General features: G+C 37.5%; 1 long non-coding RNA gene across 1 annotated transcript; it reads right to left on the bottom strand.

The window, feature by feature from the left end:
- Positions 1 to 2,052: 2,052 nt before the first annotated feature.
- LOC123867880 lies at positions 2,053 to 22,957 on the bottom strand. The gene is made up of 3 exons (XR_006796526.1): positions 22,885 to 22,957; positions 11,440 to 11,451; positions 2,053 to 2,062 (listed from the first exon to the last, which is right to left on the bottom strand). It is a non-coding gene; the product is annotated as an uncharacterized LOC123867880 (long non-coding RNA).
- Between the last annotated feature and the right edge of the window lie 1,678 nt (positions 22,958 to 24,635).

The following is a 24,635-nucleotide window of genomic DNA, read 5'->3' on the forward strand; positions in this document are numbered from 1 at the left end:
AACTCTTTAAAATCAGTTCAGCGGATGAGCCGTTAAAAGCTAGCAGACAGACAGACAAACGTACAGACAAACGTACAGACAAACGTACAGAAACACTTTCACATTTATAATATTAATGTATGGATTATGGATCTATGGCCTATTGACAATAATAATTTGTTTCCCGGTTAAATATTCGACGCGGAGACGATGGCCGTTGGAGCCGGAAATCCTTAAGTGGAGACCGCGTTTAGGCAAGGCGTAGTGTGAGACGCCCTCCAGCACGATGGACCGACGATATAAAACGGCTGGCGGGAAGTGGCTGGATGAGGAAGGCTGAGGACCGGGTGTGGTGGCGCTCTATAGGGAAGGCTTATGTCCAACAGTGGATATCCACATGCTGATGATGAGGATGTTTAAATAATGAGAACATTAATACATTATTGAGAACAAGAAAGACTTCAATAGCCATAAACATTGGTCCCTGCACTGGATAATAATAAAGTATGGCATGATTGGAGAGGGTTTTTTCTACGATGACTGTTAAAAGCAGGTGATTAAATTCTCAGTGGCGGCGTGGCTGGCGGCGTGGCGGGTGTGGTGGCGGCATGGTCGGCGGTCGCTTTGCAATTAGCCGCCTTCGCGCCGACATTCACACCCGTAAGGGCTGTGCCAACACTCATTTTAATAAATAAATAAATCTTTATTGACAAGAAATTTAACAGTCACTAGCCGATGCCCGCGACTTCGCCCGCGTGAATTTAGGTTTTTTGAAATCCTGTGGGAACTCTTTGATTTTCCGGGATAAAAAGTAGCCTATGTGCTAATCCAGGATATTATCTATTTCCATTCTGAATTTCAGCCAAATCCGTCCAGTGGTTTTTGTGTATAGGAGTAACAAACATACACACACACACACACATATACAAACTTTCGCCTTTATAATATTAGTGTGATTTTGCCTTTGGCATCCACACTAGGGAACTTGTATCTGTAAGTAATGGGAATCCACACTGCCAATTTATCCCGACAGGAGGCGCATACATTGAGGTACTGAATACTATCTGTGGAATTATACTGAGCTGCCAAATCCTCACTATTGTCGTACCTACTCCTAGCACAAGCCTGACGCTTAGTTGGAGAGGAAAGGGAAATATTAGTCATTTAACATGGCTAATATTCTTAAAAAAAAAAATACAGCTCTAATCAATTTGTTCATAATATCTCAATTTTGACTTGATTGTGGATTGAAACATTTTCAGAAAATACGACCTTTTAAAATTTAGTGTTACAATTTGCTTTTTCAAAGTGACCAATCCATACTAATACTTATTATAAATGCGAAAGTGTGTCTGCATGTCTGTCTGTCTATCTGTATATCTGTCTGTCTGTCTGTCTGCTACGTTTTCACGGCCCAACCGCTGAACCGATTTTAATGCTTGGTACAGACTTGGGATACATCCCGGGGAAGGACATAGGCTACTTTATATCCCGGAAAATCAAATGGGATCTTTAAAAACTAAAATCCACGTGGACGAAGTCGCGGGCATCATCTAGTAAATAATTAATATAATATGAGCACGTGCTAGCAACCCTGCACCGCGGGTGGCGGGATCTCATCTCAAACAGATCTCTAAAAGGGTTTGACGTGATACGTCGCTCACCGAAAAAGAAATTAGTCGTAACTTTGAAGGCGGATCGGGTTGCGACCCGATTGCATCAACTTTGATCTCCCCTGTTGTTTTTGTTGCGCTTCCAAATTGATGTGAAGCAGATGACAAGCGAGCGATGTTACGCGGTGCTGCCGTTCCACGCGATGAGCAGAGCCGAGGATATAATATGAGCAGCTAGTGAACAAAACGGTGTAATTGCACAAAATAATTTTTAAATTCATAAGTATCAAAAATTGCGAAACCAGCAGGAATCGAACTTGCGTCTTCGCACCCAAATAAAAAAAAATTAACTAGAAAAAGTTAGTTTAAAAGTTATTAAGACCTTGAAGTGTAGGTAAAAACACTATCACAAAATTACAAAATAATTTGTTTGCAATTGTAGCGTTTTGATCAAAATCACAAAATTTTAACTCTATTTTAACGCAGTTTTAGGCAATGACTTCTCCTAAAAGTCATTGGTCTTAGGCCATTCTGCTTAGAAATTAGATCAAGTTTCAAACAGACATAGAATCATTTTTCTTGATTTTTATCTTGCCATAGCTTCGCTTTACCTGCAACATGGACTCTCTCATTGCCCATTAGCCGCTGTCATGGATCAGATGCGTTTGAGTGATTCGTCGAATCACGACGTAAGTTCAATACTTTTTCTTCATCATACCTAAACATTTTCACTTTAAGAGGGGTCTCTCGTCACTCGCTCCATACAAACGTAGTTCATCTCTCATTTGAATACTAACCAATCATACTCAATGGAATTTTGTAGAAACGTTCCGGGCACTAACATCTATGCCTGTGGTTTTCCAGATTTCCGTTAAAATATTCGGTTTCAAAGTTACGCGGTCTTAAAAATTCACATACAAATCTTTGAGCCCCTGTAATTTTAAAAATACATATTTTTAGAAAAATCTAAAACACCACAGGCACAGATATTAGTTTCTAGAATATGTGTGCAAAATTTCATGGACTTCGGTTGCTTGATATTCAAATGAAATTGGGATTACGATTGTATGGAGTAAGTGACGGAGAGAGCCCTGTTAAGAGTTTTTTAACCCTTTGCAGAAAGAAGTTTCAGGTTTGATTCCCGGTTAGTTTCAATAGAAATGATATTTTTATATACTAGGTATATATTAGGTACTCTCTAGTGAAAAGAGGTCATCTTTCAAGTTCGAATCCTGGTCCCCTTTCGGGATCGTCGCTTGAAGTCCTTTATTTACTTGAAATAAAAGATCCCTACTAAGAAAAAATTCTACCCGAGCGAAGCCAGGGTGGATCAGCTAGTCAAGCATAAATCTTCAACAAAAAAAAAACCCCAGTAACAATATTTCAATCGCAGATATGTTTTTGCTTAACTCAAACAAACTTCTTTATAAGTTAGGAGGGTACAAGCTCATTATTTATGTCCTTATCGGGGAATGATTAAGCTCGCGATCAGCGCACGGACGGACACGACAACTTTATTTATATACGGCGGACATGCGAGGGAATATTGAGCGAGTGGTGTTTTTAGCGCTATCATTGAATTTATGATAACCAAGACGGTCAAGTGCGAATAGTACCTACTCGCGCCCTGAGAGGGTTCCTTACTGATTCATTTCCGAAATAGGTAGGTACAATTATCTCATCTCATCTCATCTCACTTCACTTCTTACACTTCTTATCTCATCTCACTATCTCACTTAATGCCTTTGTCTGCGTAGTAGGATTTTTTAAAAATATCTTTTCATTACGTTCGTCCTTAATGTCCCATTACGTTATAAGAGAGAATCTGTTTTTTGCTAGGATATTCTAGGGAACACATGTTTTATGAACTGTACCTACTTATATCTATATGAGTTGAATTTAAATTTTTCATGTTACTTCAAGCTGTTTTCAAAAAAAGGACCTTCATTATTTCAGACACTCACAAACAAGACGGACGGACGGACAATAAACTTACAAAGTGAGTTTTAGTCCGTCATGGTTCACGGAACCCTTAAAATATTCGTCCGTCTGTCTTTTGAAAGTGTTCAGTGTTTGTATGGAATTTTGCAGTAAATTATGGCCTTGTTATTCCATGTCATAATTTTTTGTCTAAGTTTGTATATCTAATGCCTATCATTACAATTGACTATTAAGAAGGAAAATATATAGGTAAGGAAAATTATTGATTTTATTCTTACTGTAGCTAATATGGCAATTTAATATACTTTTCTTATTTCCTTTATTAACACACGTCAAGTTAAACAGTCGTTCGTGTGTCAAGTTAAACTCACTTGCAGTTCCCCCTTACAACACTATATTTTATGCTAAATCTTTTACGGTACTCGCAACTCGCCTTTGGAACTCACTACCTGACAGTATTTTTAAAAATAACCCTTCCATCAGCACCTTCAAACTTCGTCTGAAACAGCACTATCTTTCCTCTCTGTCATAACATATTGTTTACATATATTTATCGGTATATATTATAAGATATATTTATGACTATAAGTATATATTTATGTATTAAGGTATATATGTTTTTGTAAGTCTATTTTAATATATAAATATTTGTAAGTATATATTATAACATAATATCTACTATATTTATTTTTTATTTTTCATGATTACTGTCTATCTTTGCTGTACCTATTCTACTCCATTTACAACCTCTCGCACTGCCAAGGGTCACTGGTAGAGATCTCTTATAGAGATAAGTGCTTCCCTGTCCACTTTTTCTTTCCTTTTATTTATATTGTTACAACTTTCTGGTACAAATAAATAAATAAATACACTGTGAAAATTTCAATCCTACTATAGCAGTTCATGAGATACAGCCTGCTGACAGATAGACGGACAGACACCGGAGGCTTAGTAATAGCGTAATAGGGTCCCGTTGGCGTCCTTCGGATACGGAACCCTAAAATTTACAGACCGGTAACATTAAAAGCAAAGTAGGTTTAAAAACTAAAAAACTTGAGTTTTATAGTTTTTAAACCGTGTTATTAAATATTTACAAAATCAAAACAGCCACCCATCAATCTGTACCAATTTCGTGCCAATCATTATCTTATGGGGTTTTTCACCATCACCACCGGAACACGACACTCAAGACCGCATTAAACATCCCAGACACCGACCGCTGCAATGGATTGGCTTAAAAGTTAATGGTACGTCTTATAAAATAGTGATGCCAATTGCACAAAATTGCAGTATCGACGATAGGTAACTTTGGCTAGCGTGTTCTCTCCAACGTACGAGTAGGTAGAACTTTAGGGTTAGAACGAATACTGAATAGTCATTTTTAACAAGAATTCCTCGAAATAGACCTTGTACCATAATATTATGATTCTCAAGGGCAAGCCTATAATATGAGAATATCTTCGGTAAGTACTGAGAACGGGTCTGCTGATTGCTGTCGGGTTGAGAAGAATTTAGGCCACGGTCCACCACAGTGCCCACACATTCAGCTGTGCAGGTAAGAAGTCTATAAATTTTTTAAGAGTAAGTATAGTTTTTTAAGAGTAGTGTATAGGTGTGTTACATTAAAAAATCTCTATATCCACAATTTCTAAAAACACCCGGGCAGTTTTTAGACAGTGTACATCTTTTAATTTACCTTGAATATAAAACATTAGAAGCACCCCTCTCCCCTCCCCTGAACTACCTACAAGAAAGCTATGTCCAGTTGTGGAACTACCTCGGTTGACGATGATAGTGAAAAATGAAAAATGAAAAAAAATATTTATTGCTTAACCAAATACAATTTCCTTATCCAATTTTTCTCTGTCCGATAGTATCTACATTAGGTAATCCTGTGTCGTGAGTATCATTCTAATGACTTATTAGTGACTATGAGTCGAATATTTGAGAATAAACTAAGTATATCTAATGTCGATAATTTTGCTCTCGATAGCCCAAGCACCGACAGCACTAGCAAAGCTATCCATAAGCGCCACATCAAGACAAAAAATAATCCATCATCTTTCATCATTCCCTTTGAAGCCGAGGCGCCTTATAATTGATAGTTTTCGAGTTTCGACTACTCATTAAAATAACCGCGCCTGGGGTCGCCTGCGTAAATATTGTACCCCTGACAAATTAACGAAAGGGCCCGTAAAAAGCGTTTAGTTGTGCCGGCCGTACCGCAGCCAGACGTGAATAGAATGAGGGTTCGCCAAGATTACAACTTTCGAAAGCACTGATTCGTTTTGGCGAATGTTTTCATTTAAAATTAAGGTAACAAACACTTGAAACTTGTAATTAATTTTTAATCATGAAAGATAAATTATGCTTCTTTAATAAGTAAAGCAAAACATTTTTTGTACAATAAAGTGATGTTGGTAAGTATATTGTAGTAAAGTAGAATACGTATGCAATAAAACTTATTATTTGTCGGCGGTACCGACTTTTAGCTGTCAACACTTTGCTCACTGAGCATTACGTCATCTCCCCACTATCGTCGTTGGACTATAAAATCAGACACGCTGTGCGTAGCGAGGCATTATTCGTCCGGTTGTTGCCGAGGACACTTCTCAGTAGGAATAGTCTGTCGTACTGTAGGTTTTAGAGTAGCGGTTACCTAAAGTGGTACTGTTGGTTAAACGAGTTGTTATTGTGGTGGTTAGGTTAGATGGTTGGTTTGGGACCGGTGTAAGGGGTGGAGGAGCCGGTCTAGGTAGGTTAGGTTAGGGTTACCTAGTTACGCTGGTAGTTGTGACATGCAGTAAACGGAAGTATTGTTCTTAACACGTCTGAAGATCGCCTAGTGATCGAAGCAGACCCTAAGGATCTTCACCTGCCTTCATCAATTCTTAAACACTCCTCGGCTCGATCCGACATCAGAAGCGGGATGAACCGTGGAGCCTCTTCAGCTCCACCTAACCACATCGAAAAAAATAGCTGGCTTGTTGCAAGGTCGAGCCAAAATTCTTGGAGATACATGAATCAATTACCAAAGCTTGGAATATCTGGAAACGAGTGGTTAATGGTGACAAAGACAAGGACATCTGATTCAAGTCCAGGAGGTGAAAGCTACAGGTAATCTGCACTTTTTCAAAATCTTAATATTGCCGCTTTGTGTGTGTGACGTAAGTTGAGGACAGGGGCCTCCTTACTTCTGTGTTTTGTAAGTTGAGGACAGGGGCCTCCTTACTTCTGTGTTTTGTGACGTTTGTGTGTGTGACGTAAGTTGAGGACAGGGGCCTCCTTACTTCTGTGTTTTGTGACGTTTGTGTGTGTGACGTAAGTTGAGGACAGGGGCCTCCTTACTTCTGTGTTTTGTAAGTTGAGGACAGGGGCCTCCTTACTTCTGTGTTTTGTGTCGTAAGTTGAGGACAGGGGCCTCCTTACTTTTGTGTTTTGTGACGTAAGTTGAGGACAGGGGCCTCCTTACTTTTGTATTTTGTGACGTAAGTTGAGGACAGGGGCCTCCTTACTTTCACTATTAGTCGTGTCCAACGAGGATGAGGGCTTCCGTGCGTAATCTGTTTCGTACAACGGTACTGTGTTCTTTTTTTTTTCTTTGGTAGGTCGAGGGCGACCTGTGGTCAGAATGGCCATGTCGGCGCTGATTTACGAAGGCGAGCACGAACGCGCACGAGCAATATCAGACAATCCATGAATCAGGGACGGTGGGGACGGACCGGTCACCAGCTAGCTCCCGAGGACGGTCGCGCGTCAGAATGGCCGTGACGCGACGATGTTAAAAGAGTTTTACTGTCATAGACACCGCACAGTTACAGTTAACCACATATCCTTAACACCAACAAAAAAAAAAAAAAAAAAAATTTGTTTTTAAGTTCAGTTAGATGCCAAGAAATTAATGACTCAGTTAGACGCCACCGAGTTTCTTGCTGGTTCTTCTCGCTAGGTTGTGGCATTCCGAACCAGTGGTAAATTCGTTTTGAATAATGTTTAGATCATGATTGATTAAGAGTTGCAATAGCAATTGCGCTCTAATCATATGAACTGTAGTTTAGAATCGGTTCAACTAACTTTCGCGTCGCGACATGTCAGTAGATGAGTTCTTATAATTAGGTTTTGGTTCTTCTCGCAGTGTTAGCCTATGTTTTAGACAGATGATCAGTTGAAAGTGATTTTAACCTAGGTTGGTTGTGTCAACTTCCTAAGTGTTGAGATGTGATGAATTAGTCAAGCCAAAGAGACCTAGAAAAAGCCGTGATGGTCAGAATCATAACCAATAGCATTGTACGTTAATTATTGTAATGTTTCTGGTTTACGGAGGTTTAGTGGTTGAGGGGACATTGATGTCCAGGTTTAGAATGAGAAAGATGTTCATTGACAGTTAACTGCTAGTCAGGATGGACGAGCGGTATAATGATTTTGTGGTTATGGTTTTGTCCTCACATGGTTTGTGACATTTAGCGTACGAGGGCGTACGCAGGTCAGAATGGCCGTGTCGGCGGTACCGACTTTTAGCTGTCAACACTTTGCTCACTGAGCATTACGTCATCTCCCCACTATCGTCGTTGGACTATAAAATCAGACACGCTGTGCGTAGCGAGGCATTATTCGTCCGGTTGTTGCCGAGGACACTTCTCAGTAGGAATAGTCTGTCGTACTGTAGGTTTTAGAGTAGCGGTTACCTAAAGTGGTACTGTTGGTTAAACGAGTTGTTATTGTGGTGGTTAGGTTAGATGGTTGGTTTGGGACCGGTGTAAGGGGTGGAGGAGCCGGTCTAGGTAGGTTAGGTTAGGGTTACCTAGTTACGCTGGTAGTTGTGACATGCAGTAAACGGAAGTATTGTTCTTAACACGTCTGAAGATCGCCTAGTGATCGAAGCAGACCCTAAGGATCTTCACCTGCCTTCATCAATTCTTAAACACTCCTCGGCTCGATCCGACATATTGGATAAGTAAAAATTACTAAGTATTATTAAACAAGATACATGTTACTTTATCTGACTTGTTTTTTTTTAAATCTTATGAAATTCATGAGAACTCTTTTATTTTCCGAAATAAATGCACCCAAGTCTGTCTATGGAATACAAGCTATCTCTGTACCAAATATCAAAATCTGTCAAACGGATGGGATCCAGAAAGCAGGCAACAAACAGACATACCTACTTTCACATTTATAATATTAGTAGGTAAGTATGGATACGAGGCACTCCTATAATTCAATATAGCTATAATATCAGCTATAATTCAAACAGTTTGTTTATTCTGATTGGTAAATAAACTTGCAGCTAATTGCCAGTATGTATAGCGTGCCAGTGTTATTTTTTCCGTTGCATGCCGAAAGGTAGAAATTGGGAGAACCTAACAATAATAGTTTTAAGATCTGTAAACTAACCCAATATTGTATTGTATTGTAAAGACCTAAGAAAAACACTGCAAGTGAAAACACTCCGAGCTTCAAAAACGAAAGTCTTGGTTAACCCCCCGGCGGTGTCTTTGATGTAGCGGCCTGTTTACACTAAGCTAACTGAGAAACAAGTCATTTCAGCGGCGGCGGCTCGCCTTTGAAGTGGGCGCGCTTTTTGCCCGCCATCTTGAATTATTGCCGACAAGCCGACAGGCCGAGTGACGAGGCCCGGCTGCCGTGTTACGCCGAATTTCTATCGTCATTCAAGTAAATAGCCTATTAGTGCTCCATTAGAGGTATTCAGATTTTTAATAACCAATTTAGGTGGGTAGATAGGCTACATGGTGGGAATGGTTTTATAATGGTTAACTAACAGGTAAGTAGGTAGGTAACTATGTAAATATTCGATCGTGTAAAAATTATGTACTGCCAAAAATTATTCTATTACTGATACTTATCTACTTACTTATGATACTTACCTACTGTCGGATGCGTTGTCCGACAGTATCAGTGGTAGAATAAACCGATGGGTAAGCAAATAGGTATAGAGTATAGACTCTAGATAGTGTAGAAGAATGAAATAAATATAAGTAAGTACCTACTTGTAGGTACTTAGCTAGGTACCTAACTAAGAAATAATTTTTGATAAGTATCTATCTAATAATTGATCCCCTAAGGCTTCATTTACACGAGAGCTATTTTGACGTCCGTTAAAAATGCAATAGGTACCTAGGTAGATACTCGTAGGGATGAATGCAAAAGTGTATCTGTCTGTCTGTCTGTCTACTAGCTCTGTACTGAAGATAGATACAGTGACAGCTTGCATCCAGGGGATAAACATACCGCCTATTTACTTAGGCTAATTTTGGTCCCCTAAAATCATGAAGTCCTCTGAGGATTTTTAGTACTTACACCTAAATCTACATAGACAAAATTGTAGGCATCATCTAGTAACTAGTACCTACTTGGTACAGAGGCATCCTGGAGACAGAAAAGGCTACTTTATATCCAAAAAAAAATTTATTCCTACGGGGTTTTTGAAACTTAAACAAAGCATTAGGTAGATATCTACTTATCTAGTTTATTTTCCTTTTATCCTAATTCCTATTCAATCTGTTTAGAAGTTGGAACTAAAAGTTTTCAAAACAAAGTGTTAGTCGTAAGTTCCGAGTGGTTCCGAGCACGTGGCAGCGGCGCGGCGGGCGGAGGGCGGTGCGCGCCACGCCCCGCCCAGTGACGTCAGCGTCCAACATGGCCGCCTGCAGGCTTCGATGCATCGACGCTCGACGTGCAAGATGCAGCGATGTTCGTGTCCGTAGGGTATAAATATCTCAAGTGTTGATGTCAGGAGGAATCTTTGAGATAATTTACCTAAGTACCTAACTGTGCTCCCCCGTGGCCGGTGGTATGCATGACGGATTTTCCTTACGAGAAAAAAAAACCGGCCAAGGGTTCCATACTTGGGTATTTTTCCCAACATTTTGCATGATAAATCAAAAACTATCTATACTAATAAATAAAATTGGAGGGTCTGTCTGTAATTTCGAAATAACTACCTCATATTAAGCTCATATGGTTATTTGAACGATTTACGATACCAACACTGAATCACACGTTTTTAAAATTTTTGACTGTCTGTCTGTCTGTCTGTCTGTTTGAAAAGGCTAATCTGGGGAACGGCTGAGCCGATTTTGACGGGATTTTCACAGACAAGTAGAGGATTGATCAGGGAGTAACATAGGCTACTTTTTTAACCGACTTTCAAAAAGGGAGTTGTGTTTTTCTTCCTATGTACACCGAAATCTCCGAGATTTCTGAACCGATTTGCGTAATTTTTTTTAATCGATAGAGGAACTTTGTGACAACTTTTCCACGGGATTTCAGACCCTAAATCCACGCGGGCGAAGCTGCGGGCATCAGCTAGTCTTTAATAAAATAGGTAACTGTGCTCCCCCGTGGACGGTGGTGTCCATGACGGATTTTCCTCACGAAAAAAAAAGAAAAAGGAGGAATCTACTCAACCCATCGTCGGGCCATTAGGTACTGAGCGCGCATCTCCCCTAAGGCCAACTTATACCTTCGAGGATATTTTAGTTCAATTTTTTTCACGACTGCCCAGAAATGAGTGCCATAAATATTTTCAGGGATCGTGTATGTTTGTAGGTAGGTATGTGTTTCCTTATTCCACGACAGGATGCTGATTCGCGTGGATTTACTTAGGTTTTTAAAAATTCCGTGGGAAACTGACTTTCCGAAATAAGAAGTAATTATAAGTAGGTATAAGGTAGGTAGCCTATGTTACTCTTTAGATTTTTACCTACTATATCCATGCAAAAAATTGAATCCATCCGTTGTGACGTGATTGAGGGACAAACCACAAACAAAAACACTTTTCCATTTGTAATAATTAGGTAGGTATGAGACTGTTACTTAGGTAGGTACTTAATGATATTCAATTGGTCCAAAAAGTTATACGAGTACCTAGGTGTGTGCCTGGGACTAAACCACCGACCTTCTGATATAAGACCGACGCGCGCCTTAATAACCACTTGGTAGTCCAAGTGGTTAAGCACCTACTTATTTGATAAATAAGTAGGCACTTACCTACCTCCATTCATTCCTGAGAAAAACAGACACACAGATCGGTCCGACACACAGACCAGACGGACAACGAAGTTACCTAAGTACCTATAGGTACTATACTTAGAGGTTCTATTTCCTTTTGCGGTAGAGAACCCTAAAGATTGCGTGATTAGATACTTACTTAAAAGTTCCTCCAATACAAAATTTCTGATATTATTATACCTAACATCAATTACCAACATAATACCTACTTGTGATAAATTATAGTGAGGGACTCTATGTTTAAGCGAGCTATAATTCAGTTGGAATGAACGCAAAGGATGATGGTTAGCTTCGGACGGTGAGCTCTTAGTGAAACACTGAGGATTCTAATCGTATAATTCGTGTTATTACAGACTTGGATGGAGGACAGGGCCGGACTCTGAGGTTGAGATCATTAGAATGCACTTTAACTTTGCTCTTAAAAAACTGTTAAAACGAGACAGCGTTATACCGCTGGTATAAATCTGTCTCGTTTTAACTGAAACTTTTAAGTCGCAAAGTCAAAGCGCACTCTATAGATTTCAACCTGAGCCGTTTAGATAAACTCAATATACCTACATGATGTTAGGTATCCCGGCATGCTGAGTTTAGGACCAATGTGTAGATGTACCAAAAAAATTATGAGCCTCGAAACGTGATACCCGTGAGAGATGAGGACTTTTTAAAACTCCAGTGTAACAACCTTGCAAACCACTGATCGCGGAAATGAACTCGTAAAAACTTCTGTGAACTCGAAGGATGTTAAGTTTGTCAAGCGGCAGGCAAAAAAACTATGGCACTCCATATTTGGTAAAATATCTCATTCGTCATAATATTATTATTGTTTTATGTGTTTTATGATTTAACAAACGCGCTAAATAAAGGTTTACTATACCTAATATGAACTTTATTAAACTATAGTATAAAAAATAAGAATAAACACGCTTATTTTGATCCCAGAAAGCGAGCTTTATGATTGGATAGAGAGATGTTTTTGGCTTTCTCTCTCAAGATAGTAATATTTTTTGTCAATGTCAAAGTTATGTTTTGCCCCCATAATATGATGAAAATCCTTTTTAGTCCGTAAAACATAATACTGTATTTAATACATTAATATATTTTCACTCTAAAATCCGTCCCTGTCATAGTTCTCTACCCTTCAATAAGGTAATAATGACCGGTACCAACGAGGCGCCAACTTCGGCATTTGGCTTTGGTTCGGCCAAATAATATATAATTTGCCGAAATCACCGACAGACAATCATGCTGACATTTACAGTCAGAATAAATCCGTTTCCAGAAGGTCGCTGTCAGAAAACGAGCTAAACTATAGAGAATTTATAAAAAAATTATCTCTCCACTCTATTTTTTAGGGATGAGAATAAACTCAAAGCAGAGCTTTCTCTCTCAAGGTTGTATTTTTGTCAATCTTAAAGTTATGCTTCTATCACCTGTTATCTTGAAGGCCGTTTTAAAATGTGTCATATTAAAGTTACATAATATTAGGGAAGTAGATTGATTTATTCATTTATTTAAGCAGGAGATGGTCTGTGTTTAAGCATTTCCAAAGCTGTATCTTCTTTTTATTTACTTATTTATTTATTTAAGCATACCTTCAAAGCTGTATTATCTTTTTATTTACATATTTTGTTTTATTTCTATGAAATATTTGTAACTATGTATATTATTATTTTTTAATTTTTATAGTTTGAAGCAAAGGCGTAAAACAAAACTTAGGTACCATTATATTACCCCTTGGAAATGGAAAACACTGTAGGAAGAATAAACATCGCCAAAACAAAATAATCAACTCAACAACTCTCAACAATAAACTTAGTAGGTAGGTATACATTTTAGTCCGACAAGCTAAAATATCTTTCTATCGAACCGAAACCCAAAACCTAATGCGGTAAACCAAATTACAGACCCGAATCCCAATGGACCATTTTATCAACTGGCGTAGCATTTGTCTTACCCAATCATTAGTAGACTATTAACGCAATCTCGCCGAATTCGGTCAAATATGACGAATTGCCGAAAAGTTAACAGACAAATTGCTGGCGCCATTTTTTTAATGGCGCCTTTAAATTATCTTCCTTACCTTTAATGTTTATTGTTCTTTTTTCAAATGGTCGAACTTCCTGGGTGGGCGTTATGAATGGATAAAATTAATTTTTAGGGTCTCGAAGGTAAGCACATCAATACGATAAACGAACTCGTAAAGGATCATTTGTCCTTTCCAGCTGTGAAAAAATCATGTTCTTATGTAAACATACTTAATCGACATAGGACGCTCGCAAATAAATCAAAACTTAAAGTAGCTAAGTACTTACATACTTGCTACTTCCCTTTGATCTTGAATCATAAAATTTGGCAAGAAGAAATCTCATAACACTTACTAGTGTTATGAGATTTCTTCTTGCCAAATTTTATGATTACCGTTACTACGGTGAAAAAAAATCCTTAGCTATCAAATAAATAAACATCACAAACTTATACATATAATTGAGTTGGATTAATAGCAATAAAATAATAATTGAGTATACTGTACCTACATACAAGTCAAATGGAGAACCTCCTTTTTTTATAATTTTGAAAGTCGGTTAATGAGAAAAAGTTGAAACGAGCCCCCAAAAAGAATTAATCGAAAATCACACTTTGTCATCTCCACGCCCAAATTAGCAAAGAAAAGCGAATTCGATAAGAAAATTCGATCATCGATGACAAAAACACCACTCCACTCCACTCCACTTCGCTCCACGGACGCACAATACAACTGTAAGCGAACAATAGATGTAATTAAAGCTCAATAGGAAAGAGCTTTCAGTACAGATTTTGTTGTGGATATTTTACGAATACATCTGGGTATATTTTCCAATATCTACTAGCTAGCTTATTTCAATTTTCATAGATATCTCTAATTTTATTGAAAAATAGCTTTCTACTGGTTATTTTTTTTTTAAATCGGTTCAGTAGTTCCAGAGATTAGATATCCCTTACTAACAAACTTACAAACTTTACCTCTTTATAATATAAATACTAATAGTGTAGTACCTACCTATGTAGATTTACAATGAGTTTGCAAATAGCTCTTGCTATTACTATATCTATTACTACTAAATTTATTATTATTATTCTATTTCTCTATTAGTCTATTTTTTATTTCTTGCTGGTTCTTCTCGGTAGGAACGGCATTCCGAACCAGTGGTAGATTATTTTGACGATTCAGAAGCACTTGTAAAAGTTTAATTGAATAAAAATAATTTGAATTTGAATATAATATCTACCTGATGACGATTTTCGACCATAAACCATCCATAGAGCGTAGTTCGTCACGTTCAAATTTCGAATGACTTTTCCATCCTAGGGCATGGATTTCCACACAGATTTCGATCGACAAGAAAAGGCTTTCCAAGTCATCGAGATGAAAAATTACTTACCTTTAACTTCTCAGCCAAATGAACAGAACTTTGTAAGCTTCTTAATCCATATTTATAAACTGTTCACGAGTTTACGAGGCTGCTTGAGAGTCGTCCGCGCCGATCGTGATGCACGATTGCTAGAGCCAGGCTTTTTATGGTGACAAGTGTCCAATTATCTCTGATTGAAATAATAATATGGCGCGCCAGCCGCCGCTCGCATACGAAATCAATTTGCAGACCAAGAGATGGCTGTAATATTTCTGTGTTTTAGCGTTTTTAAGCCCCGACCCAAAAACGGGGTGTTATAGGTAAGTTTGACATGTGTATCTGTGTCTGTGGCATCGTAGCTCCTAAACTAGTGAACCGATTTTAATTTAATTTCTTTTTTGTTTGAAAAGTGGCTTGATCGAGAGTGTTTTTAGCTATAATCCAAGAAAATCGGTTCAGCGTTTGAAAGTTATCAGCTCTTTTCTAGTTACTGTACCTTCACTGGTCGGGGGTGTTATAAATTTTTAATTTACACTTGTAAACTATCGTGAGTAATGTCTTCTGTTCATCATATCCGTCATCATGATTAACCAGTCGCTGGCCCACTACTGAGCACAGGTCTCCTGTTGGAATGAGAAGGGATGAGGCCACGGTGGCTAACATTGGCAGACTTTACACACCTATGAGAACATTAGAGAAAAATCAGGCATGCAAATTTCCCTTCACCGTTAGAGTAAAGCCATACGTCTTCATATTAACAATATGATTTTCATAGTGACTGATGGCCATAGAACTTAAAATAAGCTTAGTGATGTACCTAAAAATCGATTAACCGATTTACATTTTGGCTTAAATTGATATACGAGTAGGTAAACCGCGTGACTTATATAACATGAAGAATTCCGCAAACTTTAGAAAGGAGTTTGGGTACCTACTTACCAATAGTTATGACTCGTTTCAATTCACAGGATAGATTCTACGTTTGTCTCTAGGCCTACAAACTGACAAGGAGTCTTAGGAACGCGACTTTTTATCGCCACCCACCCGTGAAGTTTGATGCGGTCGGAGTCGACATTTCTGGACGTGCCGACGGCTCTGTCGGCGGAATCCGCGAATTTTTCCATCATGTTTTGCGCGATATATATTCCGTCTGTGCTTTCCGACGAATCGATTCGCTGGAATCGGAATCGTTTTAGTTATTCAGGCACATCTCTAGCTAAGTTTCTTTCGTCTCAATCGTTTGCTGTGTCCGTATTACGAAACTGTTCATTAGCATAGCGACCGCCGTTAACATTCATCTGTTTTAGCATATTACGCCAGGGTTTGCATCTTTTGAGACAGTCAGAAATCCATATTAATTGATTGTTCATTTTGATAAAGCGATTGCTCATTACGCTTGATAACAATCAAATTTGAATGAAAGGGAAGTAATGATAATGTCTAGCTTGAAGCACGATTGTTTAGAAGGTGCCTATTTTCGTTTTGAAGGTATTTCCTGTGCAAGGTGATCATTTCAGTACCTCGCGACCCCAACACCTAGCTCTTCGAAGTTCGAACTACATGGCCGTTTCAGCTTTGCAACTCGTTGAGTTATCACGGTCACCCTAATTCTCCTATGGACCTACTCAATTCTGTTTAGATTACGTAAAGAAACTCCAAGGGCTGTGCATCACCCGTTGATCAAATATTAAATCATTATTGTTTACTTTTTAACCCCCGACCCAAAAAGAGGGGTGTTATAAGTTTGACGTGTGTATCTGTGTATCTGTGTATCTGTCTGTGGCACCGTAGCGCCTAAACTAATGAACCGATTTTAATTTAGTTTTTTTTGTTTGAAAGTTGGCTTGATCGAGAGTGTTCTTAGCTGTAATCCAAGAAAATCGGTTCAGCCGTTTGAAAGTTATCAGCTCTTTTCTAGTTACTGTAACCTTCACTTGTCGGGGGTGTTATAAATTTTTAATTTACACTTGTTAGATGAATTACCTTACCGTTTGTAAGCATTAACACTTAGTAAACTGCAATTTTCGGCCAAGAGCGCAAGAATGTTAACCAGTAGAAAGGATTAGGACAATCGCATTGACACGTAATATGCACAGATATCCAGATTTATGAGGAGCGTCGGTCTGTCTGTCATGTAGATTATTTATTGTTTCCATCAAATTTTGGGAATGTTTGAAACTTGAAACACAGGCAATTAATCTTGTCAGATATGGGCCGATCGGCTTTTTTTGATTATTATTAGCTTTATTTATCGACATCTACGTACTAAATACCTATTACGATATCGTAACTGGTTTTCTTTAATTCTCACGCTTATGATTGTGATTAGCTCCAAATTTAATTGCTATCAATTTCTGAACGACCAAAACTACGAAGATCAAAGTTTTTTTAGTTATTTAATGATAAGTACTTAGTAAGTAATAGATAGTAGTAGGTAATTTATTTAATTTTAGACTTTGAACTTTTAAATAGACAACCTAGATGATATTTGCGCCTTCGGTCGCGTAGGTAGGTTCCTATATCTAGGTTTTTTAAAAATTCCGTGGGAATTGATTTTTCCAGATACGAAGTAGCTTATAAGATAGGTTCCAAAGGTGTTATAGGTTAAATAGAAACTGCCATACCCCTTCCAGGTTAGCCCGCTTCCATTTTAGACTGCATCATCACTTACCACCAGTTGAGATCCGGTCAAGGGCTAACTTGTTACAATAAATAAAAAATAATATATTCTAAAATCGGTTGCGATTGTGGCATGAAGGAAAATCTAAACATCCAAACTATACTTATTGAAAGAAAATGTGGCACACAAAAAAAATTAAAATCAAAATATTTTTATTCAATTAAACTTTTACAATTGCTTTTGAATCGTCAAAATAATCTACCACTGGTTCGGAATGCCGTTCCTACCGAGAAGAACCAGCAAGAAACTCGGCGGTTGCTCTTTTCAAGTACTCAATTTACAATAACATGCCATAAAACTATTCAAAAACTTGTAGAGTTACTATTGAATTTTAGATATTCTTATGTCTTAGAAATAATATAATAGGTATGTCTAATCTAAATAAAAACGATAAAGATTCCGTTCGAATAGCGGAAAAATGCAAAGTGATCATGAATATTATAAAGATGTAAAAGTCATGAAAATGAGTTGCAAATCTAGCGATAAACTTCACAGCGCGCCGACAATCGATTCAGATTTGGTATTCGAGGCGGATGCAAATACAAATGCATTTGCATGCATATTTCATGGCGCTCTGAGCTGCACTTTAATTAGTAGAGAGCCAAGACCGCCCACATAGACTTGCCCATAGACAAGTTACAGGTAAGTAAATATCGTCAAAAGCATCTACCACTGGTTTAGAATGCCTTTCTTACCGAAAAGAACCAGCAAGAAACTCGGCGGTTGCTCATTTCAAAGATTTGATATACAATATTACCTATGCCATGTATAAAAGCAATTGAGGTCCCGCGCATTGCTGGAGCGAGCTGCAGGTCGAATCCACGCTCTTTTATCATTTACATAATCTTCGATTGTATACCTAATATGCTTTTCTCAGGGGCATAGTTTTAATAGATTTTTTGAACTTGTGTAAAGGCAAGTTCAAAATTGATTGAGGAATTTCATGATTCTAGGTCAACGGGAAGTACCCTATAGGTTTCTTGACAGACACGACAGACAGACAGACAGACAACAAAGTGATCCTATAAGGGTTCCGTTTTTCCTTTTGAGGTACCTACGGAACCTAAAAAATCATAAAATGTATTTAAAATCCGCATAACCTAATTAATGTAGCATGGTCCCTCTGGTACTGATATTTTTTATGGGTGACTAGGCACGTGTACTGTAATAGTTAATCTAATCAGTATCACATAAAATAGCCCACTTGCTTAATTTTGCTTTTGAATCATCAAAAGAATTTACCACTGGTTGGGAATGACATTCCCAAGAGAAGAACCAGCAAGAAACATTGTACAACTAATTTAACACTGGCACTACACAGATGTCACAGGAATCGCAAAATACGAATCCTTAACCCTTATAGGACTAAAAGGAACGCCATTACCTATTTCGGATACATTATTTTTGTTTTCTCAGCTTTTGATCCAAAAACTAAAATACAAATGAGTGCAATCCAATTCTGGTCGCGTACGATTGGGATGTAGAGCGGGTTGCAAATAAATGCAATGTAACAAAAAGTTGGCTGGACTCTGTGTTTTAAAACATCAAGCTGACATGACATTGTTACGGTTCTTTGGGCTGGGGATAAATGAATAAAGAATGAGGGCCATAGCAGACCTACACTACTCTATACCAAAAAAACCGGCCAAGTGCGAGTCAGACTCGCGCACCGAGGGTTCCGTACTCGGGGATTTTTTTCCGACTGTTGCACAATAAATCAAAAACTGTTATGTATAAAATAAATAAAAATCTGTTTTAGAATGTACAGGTACAGCCCTTTCATAATATGATTTTCCACTTGGTGTAAGTAGTTATCTACTTTGAAAATTCAAAATACTACTTTTGTTTGTTCAATGAGCATTTTAATTTTTTTTCTCGTGATGCGACCACAAATTCGTGGTTTTACGGATTGTTTTCTTTACTTGTGCTTGATATATGACTTAGGTACCTACCTGCCTTTCACGATTCTAGGTCAACGGGAAGTACCCTATAGGTTTTCTTGACAGACACGACAGACGGACGACAAAGTGGTTCTATAAGGGTTCTGTTTTTCCTTTTGGGGTAAGGAACCCAAAAAAAGCAAAGAGTTCCTATAGGATTTTCAAGAACCTAAATTAATATAGGTACTAGACGAAGTCGTCAGGCATTGACTAGTGTTAATATAAGTGCAGTCTCTAAAATGAACTTTCAATCTGCCAGGTCTAGAATAAGCGGAACTGTTTATACGAAGGATATTTCCATGACTAAGAAAATTATGAATTCAAACCCCTTTTCCAATTAAAATCAACCACTAGCACATTTATCTTCATCACCGCCACGGTATTAGCATCAGCTCAATATCCAACGAAAAAACCTTCCACACCAAGCCCTACATTGTGTGCAAAGTGTGCTATAAACGACCTCTTAACGTCTGCACTACAAACCAAAACCAACCTTAAAAACTAACGCACAGAGTACAATCTCCAACAACAATAAGACAAGTTAACTATTAGGAAAGATTGTTGAAAAGTGAACTGTATGTAGCCAAAATCAAGGTTGAATTTAGGTTGAAAAGGTGATTATTTAAGGCGAATATTCAAGGGCTAACGTTTGAAAAAGTATTATCAATCATCTATGACGATGATGGACGACACAGACGTAAAGGTGGGTGCAGACGGCTGAGTAAGTGAGCGCTTGGGTTTATTACTACATGAATAATATGGCATTTTTCCTGGGGGAGGAACGTGTTGACGTGTAGTTCTGTTTGTTTAAATGTAACTTTGATACTTATTATAATAAATTATAACCTAGATAATATACTAATACTAACTTCGTACTTAAATTTAATATACTTAGGTAACTATAGGTTTTCTTGACAGACACGACAGACGGACAGACAGACAGACAGACAGCAAAGTGATCCCGGACATATGGGCAGACAGACAACAAAGTGATCCTATAAGTGTTCCGTTTTTTCCTTTTGACGTACGGAACCCTAAAAAGTATGTAAAAGTAATAAGTCTTCACACTAATATTATAAAGGCGAAAGTTTGTGTGTGTGTGTGTGTGTGTGTGTGTGTGTGTGTGTGTGTGTGTATGTTTGTTACTCCTTCACGCAAAAACTACTGGACGGATTTGGCTGAAATTTGAAATGAAGATAGATAATATCCTGGATTAGCACATAGGCTACTTTTTATCCCGGAAATTGAAAGAGTTCCCACGGGATTTCGAAAAACCTAAATCCACGCGGGCGAAGTCGCGGGCATCGGCTAGTGGATAAATATAAGTCACTTATCAAAAAGCAGAAATTCACGTGTTCTTTTGATCGCCATGGAAGCGAGAAAGCAATGCTAATGAATGCCTTTCCATTCAATTAATGATCTTGTTGCGCCCAAACAGAAATACTTTATCGGCCAAGCAAAAATGCCGACACTACCTTATCGCTAAGTTTCGTGTTAAGGGGAGGTTCTACAGAATATCCCTTTTTAACAGATTTTTATCTATTTTTATGTATGATAGTTTTTGATTTATCTTGCAAAATGTTGGAAAAAATACCCGGGTACGGAACCCTCAGTGCGTGAGTCTGACTCGCACATGGCCGGTTTTTTATAATTTTCTCTGTATCTTGTATTGTTTTCAGTATCTATTATATGTCGCTCATTTGGAGCGACAATGACACAATTGCAAAAATGCGAAACTGACCTAATTAAACCAAAATTATCTCCATAATACGTTCACGTTAGGAGTGAAAATATTGGAAATTAATTTTTTTTTTCACGTAAATATGGATTGGGTAATAAAAAAGATATGAGTCTATTTTCAACTAGTGTTACGATAAACTGGCGTAGTGTAAAATTTACGCACTTGTTGTTCCAAATGAGCGATGTGTTTGCAATAAAGACTTCTAAATAAATAAATAAAAAATTATATTTTTTTTTAATAAATAAAAATGTTTTTTAAATTTATTTATCCAAGTTGCGGCCCCTTAACGTTAATCGTCAACAAAGTGCCGCCAATGTGTCGAAAGATCGATAAAAATGTAACTTACGTCCGAAATGAGATAAACCAAGTGGCCTTACTGAATTCAAGGGGCGATAAAATGCTTTAAAAGCTCGCAACAATTTATTACTTTCCGTTTAAAGTTTACTGAGAATTAATTCAACATGTTGGAATATTAATTTTGTGGTTATTTATACTTAAGTTATTTTTGTTGCTATTGTAACAAATATACGTGCTGTAATTGTTGTTTTAGTGAAGTTCAATGGTTTTGTCAACGTATTACAATCAGTTTAAAAAATTATTAGAATCAAAAATAGCTTTACAATCGAGAAAAACAAAACTTGAAAGAGACTCAATCAAGTATGTACTATTACCACGTGCTTACACTTTACAGGCTAGTTTATGGTACCACTACGCGCAAGAGCTTATTTTTGACCCCCGACCCAAAAAGAGGGGTGTTATAAGTTTGACGTGTGTATTTGTGTATCTGTGTTTGTGTATCTGGCTGTGGCATCGTAGCTCCTAAACTAATGAACTGATTTTGATTTAGCTTTTTTTTTTGCTCTTAACATTTTCACTTTATCAGCAGCGCGGTTCAACTAGATGTATGTATTACTTACCTACAGTGTACGTTATAATATCTAGTAAATTATTGTTCTCACGCTTCCAAGTTCTCGCAGATTTGATGCATCCTAGTTGCTGCCATCATTGACTTTATCGTCACTTACCATCAGGTGGCATCACTTTCACTACTAACTAAACTTAAACTGTCTTAGAATTTGAAAAATATGTAGGTATTGTTTAAGTGGATTACACTTACAACTTGATGTTAAATCAATATTGCCTATTGATTATTACGTCGACAGAATTTTGGCGGGCAAACATTGGTGGAGTGTTTACACAGCGAGAGTGCGCTCGAGCCAGTCACTTGAGCGAGTCACTCGACCGTCACGGTAGCGCGTCGTGTGTTTTGACAGGCTGCTGAACAAATAGCGTTGTTGAATGTTAAGGGCAACGGAATTATAGTACGTTGTCGGAATAGATCAATTTAGTGATGTGGCAGTGTGGATAATTCTGTTATATACATGCTCCATACTAAACTAAAATTACAGGTCTTAATTTTCTTTATTGCTATTCTTTCCATAACAGCTGTTCTCTGCAAAAAAAGACAGCAGTAGATTTAGACCTATCAATTTCGTATAAAATATAAAAAAAAAAACAATAAAAAACAAGTATAGGTAATTTAAAAAGTTTTCAGAAAAAAAAAACCGACTTGGTTTGCACTACATCTTTTTCAGCCCACACATTAAACTGCATACAATCCGCCATTTTCATTTCAAATCTTAAAAAAGAGTCTAATAACGTATGTATCTAGTATTTATCAAAATCAGTTGAGCCGTTAATACATAATTACTATTATGAGCGAACATATGAATGAACATGGCATATATACATACCTATAGGTCAAACACAAAATAAACCTCCTTTGGGATTCGCCGTAGTCGGGTAAAAATACGCTGTTATCGTTACTATCGTCACTGATAGACCTCTACCTACTGCTGAACATTTATTATATAGTACCCAAATCTCTTATTGGAACTTTCACACGCCATGGTCTTTCGCCGTCTGGATCCAACAGCTGCGACAAAACCATATAATAGGAAGAAATTATTCTCTACTCTTTGAAGTCGGTTAAAACCATACATCACTAAGCAATCCAAACACTTAAAAATCAAGTAGTTTTCTATGATCGATCATGTAGTCGAGTCGGGTAGACTAATCGTGTTTACACAGTTCACTCTCGATAACAGCATTTTTGAAACCCCACGGGTGGCCAGCTACTGTTTGCCTTTCACCTACGATTTGAACGAGCCTTCAAATAATCATCATTACATCACCAACCAATTTTACACTTTATTATAATAAGATCAGAGTTGTATTTCCAATTTAACTTTTGTAAGCTGTATTCAAATTATCATTATTAAATAATCAACCTATTTCAAACTTTATAACTAACTCTTTAAAGTTAACTTTTCAGTGAAAGTTTTAGTTGAAGTCAAATATTTTTTCGAGTAATGTGTGGGGTAGTATTTTGAGAAACAATAATTTAAGCAAACAGCCTGCGATATAATAATATTAAGATGTTCCACAAGAATGACTTGCGCTAAATGGCTTTTGGTTTTAATATTTTTGAGCTTATTTAGTATCAGATAGGTAGGTTCTGGAAAACCTGCATCGGTGATTATCACAATCGCAATTATGTATTGTGATTGGCTGAATTTAAGGTATTCTTGATGCAACAACGCACCGTGGCCAATAGTGAGCGAGCGTCAGCTAATCAAAGATAACTGAAATAGTCACACTGTATCTGTCATTTTATCGCAATCGAGCCAAGATCAATCGAGAGAAGCTGGTAACTTTAGTGAAACTTTTAAAAATACCAAGATCCAGAAGACAACAGAAGAAAGAAGAAAAGAGAAAGAAGAAGAATAAGAGTATAGAGAATAAAACTACGTCTAAATAAGTAGGTATGTGTATAAAAGGAAAAGCTAACTGACTGACTGACTGATCTATCAACGCACAGCTCAAACTAATGAATGGATCGGGCTGCATACGGGTAGCTATTATGAAGTAGACGTCCGCTAAGAAAGAATTTTTGAAAAATCCAACCCCTTATGGGGTAAAATAGAGGTTTGAATTTCATGTAGTTCACACAAACGAAGTCGTGAGCATAAGCTAGTAAAATATAAAAACAAGTGACCCGCCTCCTCGTTTGCTTGCTATTTTAATACTTGTTAAAAAAAAAATTAAAAGAAATCAAAAGAATAGATTAATCAGTCGGTTAAAAAAGCTACATACAATCCAAAACAGAGTACCTTCCTGCTCGTATTTCACGTTGAAACTCGCAACAGATAATAAATTAAGTTAATTTAGTGAGTTCAAACAGGGCTTTAACATAAAACGACTTAATTGCGGCCTGCACTCGACGGATTATCTTAAAACATCCGTTTCGTGTTAAAACCA

This window comes from Maniola jurtina, chromosome 8 (genome assembly GCF_905333055.1).
Source record: "Maniola jurtina chromosome 8, ilManJurt1.1, whole genome shotgun sequence".
Lineage (NCBI taxonomy): Eukaryota > Metazoa > Arthropoda > Insecta > Lepidoptera > Nymphalidae > Maniola > Maniola jurtina.